Below are 12650 nucleotides of genomic sequence, written 5' to 3'. Positions count from 1 at the left end.
TGGGTTATTCTGACTGATTTTCAAATGTTGAACCAGCCTTGCATGTCAGGAATAGATTGCAGTTGGTTATGGTGTATAATTTTTTTTTAACATTGCTGTATTTGATTTGCTAATATTTTGTTGAGTATTTTTATTTGTAAGTGCATAGAATTATCTCGTAAAGTCATCTGTGCCTGAGATTTGTTTTTCAGCTTTTAAGTTATTAGTTCAATTGCTTTAATGTTATAGTATTATTCAGGTTATCTGTTTCATCTTGATTGACTTTTGATAGTTTGTGGGTTTTGAGGAATTGATCCCTCTCTTCTAGCTTGTCTATTTTGTAAGTGTAAAGGTTATTTGTATTTTTCCCTTATTCTTCTAATGAGAGCAGGATCTGTACCAATATCCCTTGTTTCATTCCTGACGTTGGTGATCTGTGTCTTCTGTCTTTTTAATTTTTATCAATCTTGTGTGAAGTTTGTCACTTTTGATTCTTTTCAAATAAACACATTTTTCTTTGATTGATTTTTTTTCTGTTTTTCTGTTTTCAGTTTTATTGATTTCTGCTCTTTATTATTTCATCCCTTCAGCTTGCTATGGGTTTATTTTTCTCTCATTTTTCTAGTTTCTTGAGATGGGAGCAAAGAATTGAAACTCTTTCTTCTTTCTTAGTCAGCATTTAGGGCTATAATTCCCCCCCCCCACCCCCAATACTTCTTTAGCTGCATCCACATATTTTGACATGTTGTATTTTCATTTTAACTCAATTCTGTGTGTTTTTTAAATTTCCTATGAGAATTCCTCTTTACTCATGGATTATTTAGAAATGTGTCAATTTCCAAGTTATTGAAGTTCTCTGGTTGTCTTTCTGTTAATGATTTTTAGGTTGAAATTAGAAAAATAATTGTATTATTTTAGTTCTTTTAGATTTTTTGAAGTTTTTTTTTATGTCCTAGGACATAGTCTGTGTTGGTACATGTGCCATGGGCTCTTAAAAAAATGTTTATTCTGCTGTTGTTGGGTGGAATGTTCTGTATATGTCAACTGGATCCTGTTGGATGCTTGTGTTGGTCAGTTTTAAATCCTTACTGATTTTCTATCTAGTAATCAGTTGCTGAAACTGGGGTGTTTCAACTATTAGTTATTAGTTGGTGTCCCCAACTATTATTGTAGATTTGTCTGTTTCCCCTTTCAGCTCTACCAATTTTTGCTTCGTGTATTTTGAGGCTCTTTCTTTGGTGCACATATATTTAGAATCTTTATGTCTTTCTGGTGGATTGATCCTTTTATCATTGTGTAATGTCCCTCTTTGTCTCTAGTAATTTTCTGTAAAGTCTACTTTATTTGGGATTAATTTACCACTCCTACATTTTTTAAATTAATGTTTGCGTGGTATACTTTTTTCCATCCTCTTATAACGTTCCTATGTCATCATATTTGAAGTGAATTTCTTGTAGACAGCATATTGTTGCATCATATTTTTTCATCCACTCTGCAAATATCTATCTTTTAATTCGTATATTTAGACCGTTTACATTTAAGGTAATCATTGATATATATAGGGCTGAAATCTATGTAATTTTTTGTTTTCTGGTTTTTTTTTTTCCCCTCTGTTTCTTATTATCTGTTCCTCTTTTCTTACTTTCTTGTGAGTTATTTGAATAATTTTGATTTATTTATAGTGTTTTTGAATATATCACTTTGTATAATTGTTTTTAATGTTAATTCTAGGTATTACAGTAAGCATACTTAACATATCACAGTCTACTTGTATTGACATTTTACCACTTTCAGTGAAGTGTGAAAACTTACTTCCATATATATCCCTTTTCTTTCCCCACTTTTAAATATCTTTTTCTTGATCATAAGATGATATATAATTTTTGTTTCAATCATCAAATATGATTTATAAAACTCATGAGGAGAAGTCCATTATATGCACCTATATTTCTGCTTCTTTATTCTTCTTTCTTCCTTCCTGATGGTCCAAGATTCCTTCTTTTATCTTTTCCTTTCTGTTTGAAGAACTCCCTTTAGCCGATTTGTAAGGGTAGGTCTGCTAGCAACGGATTCTATTTGGTTTTCTTTTGTCTGAGAATGTCTTTATTTCCCTTTCATTCTTCACTGGATATGGTGTTCCTGGTTGACAGTTCTTTTCTTTCAGCACTTGAAAAATCTGGGAAGTGTTCAACCATTATTTCTTAAAATACTCTGTCAGCCCCACTCTCTTTCTCAAAGCTTCCTGGGACTCTGATGATGGATCTTTTGTTATTGTCCCACAGGTTTCTGAGGCTCTCTTCATTTTTTCAGTCTGTTTTCTCTCTGTTGTTCAGGATAAATCCTATTGATCTGTCCTCAGATTTACTGATTCCTGTCTTCTCTTGTTTCCACTATACTGTTGAGTCCATCCAGCAAGTTTTTTATTTCAGCTACTTGTATTTTTCAGTTTGGCAACTTACATTTGATTCTTTTTTAAACAAAATTTAATTATTAATTTAAATTTCAACTTAAATTATATTGAGATGTAATTTACACACCATAAATTTCACTCATAAAAAGTGTACAGTTCAGTGGTTTTTAGTATGTTTTAGAGAGTTGCACAAACACCACCATAGTCTAATTTTGGAACATTTTTATCACCCCAGAAAGAAACCTGTACCCACTAGCAGTCGATCTTTATTCCACACCACCTTCAGCCCCAGGCAACCACTAATCCACTTTCTGCATAGAGATTTGCCTACTCTGGACCTTTTGTATAAATGGTATCATACAATGTGTGTGTGTATTTCATGACTGGCTTATTTCACTTAACATTATGTTTTTTAGATTCATCCATGTTGTAGCTGTACTATTCATTCCTCTTTCTTTACTGAGATTTCTAGTTTTTTAGTAGTTTCAAGAAAATTCATAATTGCTTATTGATGGATTTTTATTATAGCTGCTTTAAAAATTTTGTCAGAGAGTTCCAACATCTGATTCATCTTAATGTTAATCTATTGATAGTCTTATTCAAGTTGTGATTTTCCTGGTTCTTGGGGTGATTAGTGATTTTTTATTTTCTCCTGGACATTTCAGATATTATGAGATTCTGGACCCTCTTTTTAACATTCATTTTTTTAGCAGGCATTCCCTTTGTTTCTCTTTGCTGAGGTGTAGCACAAGAGCCAGAGGTGTCTGTATGTGTAGTTTCCCACCAGGCCCCACTGATAGCACCTCGGCAAAAGTGGATTGTTTACACGGTCTCTTTGCAGATGGGTGCAGTAGAGGGCTGGCTCCCCCTTGGCTCTGCTTACACCTTCTTGGGGAAAGTGGGCAGCAACTTGTGCTTCAAGTGGGGGTGTAACGTTAGCCTTGAGCTGAGACCCAGGAGGTAAGGAGCAGAGTGCTGACTCACACCACTTGTTGCTGCAGGGTGGGAGTAGAAACTCACCTCTGTGCTGCCCACTGACACCAGTGGAACGGATGGAGGGAAGTGGAGTGCCACCTTATTCTGCCTTCTTGATGGTAGGTGGGATGGAGGCTCACGGCCCCACTGGGCCTGCTGAGACCAGGGCAAGGGGGAAGTGGAGAGTCAGTTACCCTGCCTTATTACCCTGCCTTGCACTACTTCTTTCCACCTTGTTAATACTAGGTGTGAGTGCAGGCTTAGGGGATTACCAAGGTCCCTAGGAAATCCATCTTCTTTCCACTGTTCAGTCTTCCTATGCTTGCTTGTTGTGTTATGTCCAGTTTTTTTTTTTTTTTTTTAATTGTAAGAAGGAAGACTATCCTACAATGGGGCTTGTAATGGGACTACCCCATTATGGCTGGAACCAGAAATCCTGGAACATTAGCTTTTAAAATAATCAGTAGTTAAATCTTTTTTTTTTTTTTTTTTTTTGATGATTGGCTCTGAGGTAACATCTGTTTTCAGTGATTTTTTTCCCCCTCCTCAAAGCCCCAGTATATAGTTGTATATCCTAGTTGTAGGTCATTCTAGTTCTTCTGTGTGGGATGCTGCCAGAGCATGGCGTGATGAGCAGTGTGTAGGTCCGTGCTCAGGATCTGAACCAGTGAACTTGGGCCACTGAAACGGAGGCTGCAAACTTAACCACTCAGCCATGGGGCCAGCCCCTAAACAAATCTTATAGTACTCTACTATTTGCAGGATTCTCAATTGTGCATTAAATAAAATTCTTACTCCTTGGCTTGATTCATTCAGTTCCTTCCTCAAATGGTCCACTGTCTTTCCATTCCCAATGTCTACTCCTCTGCATGCAAACTTTGCTCCGGGCCTGTTCACCTTAACCTTGAACTGACTAGTTCTTTTTTTCTTTCACTTTTTTGTACACCTCCCACCTACCTCCAGCTAAATGTTCTTGTACCACAAGTCAAATCCCTATGCTCTGTCCTCCATAAATCCTCTCCTTTTCAGTCTAGTGAGAAGTTGAAGCCAGGTACCTGGGGATTACTGTAGATGTTCAATAAGAACGTGATTGCCTTTTGACCTTGTTCCCAGCACAGACATAGATGAATCTTGTCACTTTGCTGTTTTCTTGTTTAACTTGAGGGGTGACTCGGATCTTGAGAATTTGTGCGTTGGCTTTGTAGAAGAAAGAGAACTCCTTCGGGGAGGTTGTGATCATTGGATGGCCGGCCCCCAGCAGCCATAGCAGATTGCCCAGGGGCTTATAAGGAGAGACCCCTTTGCTTCTCCAAAGCTTCTCCTGCCAAGCCTCTTAGCTCTATAAAACCCCCTGTTTTCTGCTCTTGTGTAAGTGGATTTGAGTGAACCCATGCTCCCAGCTTCTCATCTTGGCCAATTCAAATAAACCTTTCTCCATCTCCAAGTACTGATGTCTCAGTGTTTGGCTTACTGTGCGTTGGGCACATGAACTTGAGATTAAGAGGTTTGGCATCAAAGTGACAGCTTCTCACAAGCTATAGCATTTACGACCTATAAGGGAATTGTCACATCTGTATTATATTCCTGTATTACTATATATGATTCATCTTTCCTGCTGGAGTATAAACTGAATTATTCCACAATCATATTTGATCCCTTACTATGTGCTAAACACTGTTCTAGATGTTGGGGATGAATTCCCTGGGTGGTCTTTGATGTGATATTAAAGGTGCAGTATTCTTTGGAAAAGCTGTGGGGATAACACACTAAATGCAGTGATTTGGAAGAATCCCATGTTTAAGTAGCTGTAAAGTGTTTTACATAAAAATAATAATAGCTATAACTTGTGCTTTCTACATGGCAGGCACTTTTTAAAATGCATTTAAGCATTAATTCATTTAAGCTCCTCACAATCCTATGGGGAAGATGTTATCACTCACATTTTATAAGTCCAGAAACTGAGGCTAAGAGTGGTTAAGCAATTTTGCCAAACTAGTGAGAAATCTGCCAGCTGTTTTTCTCAATACGTGCTCCTGTCTGAGTGAACCAATGTCTGAAAGGGAGACCTGGGGTCCCAGTTGTTTGGCCTTCTTTGAGCCCTCTTTCAGACAAGTCATCTAACATGTTTAGTAAAATAATACATACTCAACTTTACAGAGAAGTGTTGAGATGATAAATGCAATTTAGAGAAAAGGTGACTTGTCAATTCTATGTGTATGTGGTTATTTATAGCTTTTCCTCACAGCTCTCTTGTGAGTAAGGTATTATTTCCCTATTTTAGGTGAAGGCAGGGCACAATCATAAGACTTAATCATAAGACATTAACGATAGAGACAAAACTATTAGGCAAAACAATAAGTGTAAGTGCCTACTGTGTATTTAACAATGGGTTCAGTTGATATCTGATTAATTTTGGCAGGTTAGATAACTAGATTAGATCATTTAGCCTAAAATAATTTACATCGAAGTCATATTTCTATACCATGCATCTCTTGCTCCCCAAGTTCATCAGATTACAGCAGTTTTGCATTTGGGGCTTGGACAGAATTATATTTCCATGTATACGTATATGGACTAGTTGCAATTGTCCATTATATTGGACAAATTACAAAATTCCCAAAGGCTCAAATTCATCTACAAAATGGAGATAATAGTAGCTACCTTTGAGATTGTGAGGACTAAATGAACCAATGCACATCAAACGAATAGCATAGTGTCCAGCCATAGTAAACAGCCAATGTTAGCCATTAGTAGTAGTAGTTCAGAGGTGGAGATTCTAGGTGAGAGCTAAGTCGTTTACACCTACTCAGTATTCCAGCTCGTTTTACGGGAGCTACTGTTTGGGTGATGCTGCATAAAATAGCACGTGGAAACTCCTTTTGTTTAAGAGAAAGGAGAAGACTCAGTAATTATTGTCTGTCTGCCAAAAAAGTCCCTTGTTTCCCATTTTCCCACATTTTATTCCAAAATAGCACATCTGTGTTCTAATTACCATCACTTTTAAATCAGGAGAATGGGAAGGTTGGGAAAACATCAGCACTTATGGCACACCTACTATATGCCAGACAGCATGCTAATCACTTTGTGTGTATCCCATTTAATCCTCACAACATGCTTCCTAGTATTATGCTAATTTTCTAGATGAGGAGACCGAGGTGTAGAGAGGTTAAGTAATTTACTCAAGGTCACAAAGCTAGTAAGTTGTAGAGCCAAGAGTATTGCTCATCTGTTGCCATAGACCACCCCTCCATTAAGATAGCTAATGAATATTAAAAGTCTTGGCACTGCCTCAAATTTGACACGGCATGGACAGAACTCTTAATTCCTCCCAGTCATTCTTTGCCCAAGTGTTTTTTAATAATTGGAGAGAATTTCCATCTCTGACCTTCTAGAGAATTAGAATAATTTTCTCCACACAGTCAAGGTTTTTGAGTCTTTCTCTTTAATTCCTACATAATTGGGCATCTCACAGCCTTTTAATTTTTTCTCATCAGTTTCCCAGGGCATTTGCAATTTGCATAAGATACTATTTCCCTCACCACCTTCAGCTCATGGTAGTCAGAGCCATTGTGAGAGGAGAGTGAATTTGAGGGGATTCTCTTGGGAGAGAAGTTTTGAGGGGGACAAAGCAGTTCCTGAAGGCGTGTGGTGTATTTGGAGGATGTTAACTGGAAGGACGCACTGCTTTACCCCGGACCCTGCGCTGCCTTCCAGATCCGTCGCTTCCTAACTGACTTTAGGCCTCTTTAGCCTGCCCCGGCCTCATTTTCTTCACCTATAAAATGACGATCATAATTCCTCCATCACAGTTCTGAGGATTCAATTAGATAATACATGTAAAATGACATAGTTCTTAATAAATTGTAGCTGTTACTCTTTTACTTTAGGGCACTTGTTTGAATTGATAAGAAGTGGAAAAAAGTTCCAACAGAGAGACTACAGAAGAGCTGAGTCTCATATACAACCAGCTCATAATGCTCCTCTTCCTCACCTCCCTCTTTCCAGTCATCAAGAAGGCAAGGCCATCCTTACCCCTCCAAGCTCACAGAGCCCCTCCATTACTATGATGTAGGTAGGAGCTGGGATTTTCTGAGTCCCAATGTCTTTAGTGTAGAGATCAAAACCTCAAATGCCTAGAGAGGTTAGTAAATGAGAGAATTGGGCCAGACGGGTTGTAGCGACCTGGAGACTTACATGCCTTAGTTGGCATGTGGCCCAGTACTTATAATCTCTGCTATAGACCAGACCCATTTCAAACAGCTCCGTGGGTTAATCCAGCCTGGAATTGTTCTCTGCTGAATAGCATCTATTGACCAGAAACTATGTGCCAGGTACTCTTCTAAGCACTTTACGTCTATTAACTCATTTTAATCCTCACAACAACTCTATGAGGTATGTACTATCACTATCCCCTTTTACAGATAAGGAAACGAGGCACAAGCAATTACGTAGCCCAAGGTTACATTGCAGAAGTGGAGCTGGGACCAGGATTCAGATATAGGCAACCTGGCTCTTAATTGCCATATAGTGTTTTCTGATGTTTGTGCTTCCAGAAGAAGAAGAATAGGTGCTTTTTTGATCATTTTCAAATTAAGAGGAAGATTTGAGTGATTAAGATCAGTACACCCCTCTCCCTAGTTCTATTCACAACAATCTGGGCTTCCATTCGGCAAGGAGTGGGAAAAGGCTGGTTCTGGCATCTGACCTCATCGCTAGGTTCTTCTGAAGTCAGCGGAGCTGAAGGCCCCCATTGTGTAAGCTCCCAGCCTACCCCTCCCCCAGCGAGAAGTCATGAGCAAGTCTGGAGTCTCTACATAACTCTAGAGGCCTGTAGAGGAAAACTCTTCATTAACAATGCATTGATTTGTGACCGCACTTTTATAAAAAGAAAAGCTTTAATAGAACCCTCGGCAGCATAGTTTTTCTTTTAAGTGTAGTGTTTTTGGTTACTTGCAAAGCACTAAAGAGGAATTAACTTTTAGATGGGTACAAGGAATCTTCAGATGTGTTGCTGCTAGCACTTTTTTTTAAATTGAGTATAAGAGTGAAAAGAATGTTACCTTTTGGGGAGGATTATCAGGAAAGAGAATTTCTTCTCAGTTGATGAAACACAGCCGAAAAGGGGGAACATCTTTCAGCCAGCTCCGACTTTAATTATTCTATATGATGAAAAAAATTCCCCTGTCTTGTCTGAAAAAGAAAGTGAAAACTTGTCATTTTAGTCTTGCACTAGAAAACTTATAAATATGTTTCAGAGAAGAAATAGAGCTGGGTAGACAGTTTTGGTCAGGCGAGAGGGCCTTGGGCCTTACTCACTCCCGCCTGGGGAAAAGGAAGTGATTTATCGAGAGCCCGCCATGTGCCAGACACAGTCCATACATTATCTGATTTGTTCTCACTTCCAGCCCATGAGGTAAGTATTATTTTCCCTGAGAGGTTGGGAAAGGCAGTCGTCCTTAATTTGCCTCCACCTTCATGTGCCCTCTCTCTGCCCCCACACACTAGTGGTGGCTTCAGACAGAGGAGCTGCTCAGAGGTGGCAATCTACTGGAAAGTGGGCAAAATGGAGGGAGGGACAGTGGAGGATTTTTCCTATAGTTCTGTTAGCATAGCAAATTATCTGTCTTTATTTCACCTGTTTATTTAGGAGGGCTGCAGGAGACTATGGGAGAGCTAAACCTCCCAGCACGGCAACCCACCTATGCCACACCACTGCCTCCGTATAAGTCCAAGCTGTGGACTTGACATGCCAATATCCTTTCTCGCTTCTCCTTCCCAACTGCTTTTCCTTTAGCCTGTTCCCTATTCACTTGGACTATGATGATGGTCTCTTTAGCTGGGCTTCCTGCCTTCAGTCTGTCCACTTCCAGTCCATTCACCACACTGTTGCTGGTTAGAAATGTGATAGTGCACCTCTGGTTATTGCAATCCTTAAATAGCCCCTCACTGCCTAAAGAAAGAGGTTGAGTGAAAAATAAAAAATGGTAGATCTCATGAAGGGCCAACCAGTCAGTACTACTGGGGGGTGGGCCAGGCGTCTGCACAGGTGACGATAATATGCACTCTCATTAAGAATCAGTGGCCCAGGGACCGGCCTCATGGCCGAGTGGTTAAGTTCACGCACTCCACTTCCGCGCCCAGGGTTTTGCTGGTTTGGATCCTGGGCGCGGACATAGCACCGCTCATCAAACCACAGTGAGGCAGCGTCCCCCGTGGCACAACCAGAGGCACTCATGACTGGAATATACACCTATGTACTGGGGAACTTTGGGGAGAAGAAGAAAAAAAATGATTGGCAACAGATGTTAGCTCAGGGCCAATCTTCAAAAAAAAAAAAAAAAAAAAAATCAGTGGTCCAGAGCGTCCAGGCTCCTCATCATGGTGCACAAGACCCCCCAGGATCTTGCCAGTGCTCAGCTCCCCAGCCTCACTTCTCACCCCATCCCTACCTTACTTTATGCTCCAGTCACACCAAATGTCTGACACCCCCAATTCACCCTGCAGTTCCACCTCTCCTGTTCCTGCACCCCACTGCTCCAAACTTCTATCTGGAATGCTCTTCTTTTCTTCCTTGATTTCTTGGGATGAACTCACCTTTAATCTCAGGCCAGGAATCACCTCCCCGTGGAAATGAGGACTCTCTGTCTCTCTTTGGGCCCCCATTATACATCTTATGTCCATTACCTGCAACAGCAACGCCTTAATTTAAAGAGCTGCTTTCCCATGATAGACTTGGGGTTCCTTTGTATTTTGAGTACTGAACACATAATGTTTATGCCTAATAAATGTTTATTGAATGAAATGAATGCATTTTATAATTAACCCAAGGTCACACAGGACGGACTGTCTTTTGCTCTTGCTCTTCTGTTCTGCTTCCTATAAAAAATGATGACATAGAAATACTAGGCAAATCGTGGACACACTGAAGCAGCTTGTCTTTTAACAATGACCCCAGAGAACCATCCCAATGCATACATGCTTAAAAAATATTAAAATCTGTATAGATAATTGGTACCTTTCTTTTTATCACTAAAGTTATGTTAATATATTCTTATTGTTATTTTAAGAAATATTTATGTAGCTAAATAATATTCCATCATACTCTTACTGTACTTTTAATCTAGTGTTTTTCAAAGTGTGGCTCAAAAACCATTAATAGGTAGGAATAGTGGGTTATAGTCAGCACTTAAAAAAATTGAAATTGGATGCATTGTATGTAGTAAAGATATGTATTGTCTCCTGAAGATTTGGTTACAGATTGTATCTATATATATATATATATACAGATGTGTAAATGTGTGTTTGCATGTGAATATATATAGTAATCAAAAAAGTTCAAAAGCTACTATTTTAAGCATTCCCCAACAGGAGGTTATTTAGATTACTTATACTTTTTATTATTATAAATAATACTGCAATGGATTTCTCGGTGAGTAATTTCTTGAGTATGTTTCTCTAGAAAAGAAATATATGGCAAATAATTGGGTCAAAGGATATGAATTTTTAGCCTTCTGCTATCTTTTGCCAAGTTATTATCTAGAAAGATTATAGCAGGTTCTACCACCAGCAGCAACAAATGGTCCACACAGGTGATTTTTTTAGGACTGGGCCCTGGGTAATGAACATTCCCAGGCATGTGATAGTGAGGCAACCACATTCCAGGCAGAGGAAACCGAATAATCAAAGGAAGTGGGCCGGGGGTGCTGGAAGTGCCTGTTAATGTTGAGGAGTAGCAGGTGGAGCTGTGCATGGGCGGTTGATGGAAAAGAGGAGGAATATAGTAAGATAGCTTGGGGCCAGGGCTCAAGGGCTTTACACACCTTGCTAAGTTTTGGTCCTTATTCTTTGGGAACTGGAGCATCATAAAGTTTGAAAGCTGAAAGTCAAGTGATAAGATGAGACCTCTATTATAGAAAGACAAAATGGAGGAGAAACTAAGCTTCAGAAACCAGTTAGGAGGCTATTTCAAGAACTCAGGTAAGAAACGCTAAGGAACTGAGCCAGAGTCAGGGAAGTGGGGATGAAGAGGGTACCACATCAAGAGACGCCTCTTAACACATGTGTGGTGATGGATTATAATTAGTCTTTGGGTAGTGAAGATTATGGAATCTACACAGAATTTGAAATATATTACGATGTACACCTGAAAAAAAAAAGATGCCTCTTACATGGAATGGGATGGCTTGAGGGTTTATAGTTAGATGACTTATAAATAGTAACAGAAATGGGGACCCAGTTTGTTTGAGGAGAGTGGATGGTAATACTAAAACCCTAGAGCCATCCAGGCAGAGGCTGTGGAACCAGTCTTGCCTCCCAATAGAGAAGTGATCAGAAAACCTCCCTGAGATGTGCCGTGGGCCCTAGAATGCTCTCCAGCCTCAGGCCCTGCCTGATGCAGTGGGTTTAAACCTCCTTATGGCCTGGGTTTCACTGGGTTTCTGGAACAATTTGATAATGGGATGGGATGGGACACAATGCAAGTATAGGGTCAGTGAGGAGCATACTTGTTTTTTTCACTGTACGACATCCTTCTAAAACATTCAGGAAGCCATTTCTGATGGACAAAACTTAGACATCCATACCTTTGCGGGGACCTTTGACCTTGGATATAAGGTTCTGATTTCAAGAAAGTTTGTGAATACTGGCATTTATGAATGCTGGGGAAATGACCAGGGCTCAGGAGAAAGGCAGGATTGCCTACTGCTAAATGTCTCATTTTCTTGTCTATAGTTCTGTTTATTGAACAGACTAAGATATAAAATGCAAGATATTTACCTCCATACATTAACTGACTGAGGCAAACCTAGAAAGCTGAATTATGCAATGGCACAGTGTACACGTTTTCACTTTTGTTCCTTTCCCCTTCGCTTCTTTCAAGATTTCATTCATAATTTTTTTAAAACAAATATTTATTAAGCACTCACTGTGTGCCAGGGACTGCTCTTGGTGCTGGAGATGCAGCAGTGAACAAAACAAAGTTTCTCCCCTCAAAGAAACTTACATTCTAGAAAACTTGGTATAGATCAGCCACCCCAGCAGTGTGAAATCATAGGAATGTGCGGCACTCTCAGTTAACCAGAAAGCTCCATGCTTTATCATTCTAGATAAATGGAGATCATGATTTGATGGCTATCGAGACCATTGAGGCTGATTATCCTCTTTCAGTCAAAACCTACCTAGGATGGAACATGCCTAAGCTGCACTAATAGGTATATATGACTCTGCTTTCTCTCCTGGACTTGCACGCAAAAGATACAGCGCTCGGCTGGCAGCTGTGTAACTTTGG

Source organism: Equus quagga, chromosome 4 (genome assembly GCF_021613505.1).
Source record: "Equus quagga isolate Etosha38 chromosome 4, UCLA_HA_Equagga_1.0, whole genome shotgun sequence".
In the NCBI taxonomy this organism is placed as follows: domain Eukaryota; kingdom Metazoa; phylum Chordata; class Mammalia; order Perissodactyla; family Equidae; genus Equus; species Equus quagga.
The sequence above is the reverse complement of the archived record's forward strand: the minus strand, read 5'-3'. Positions refer to the sequence as shown.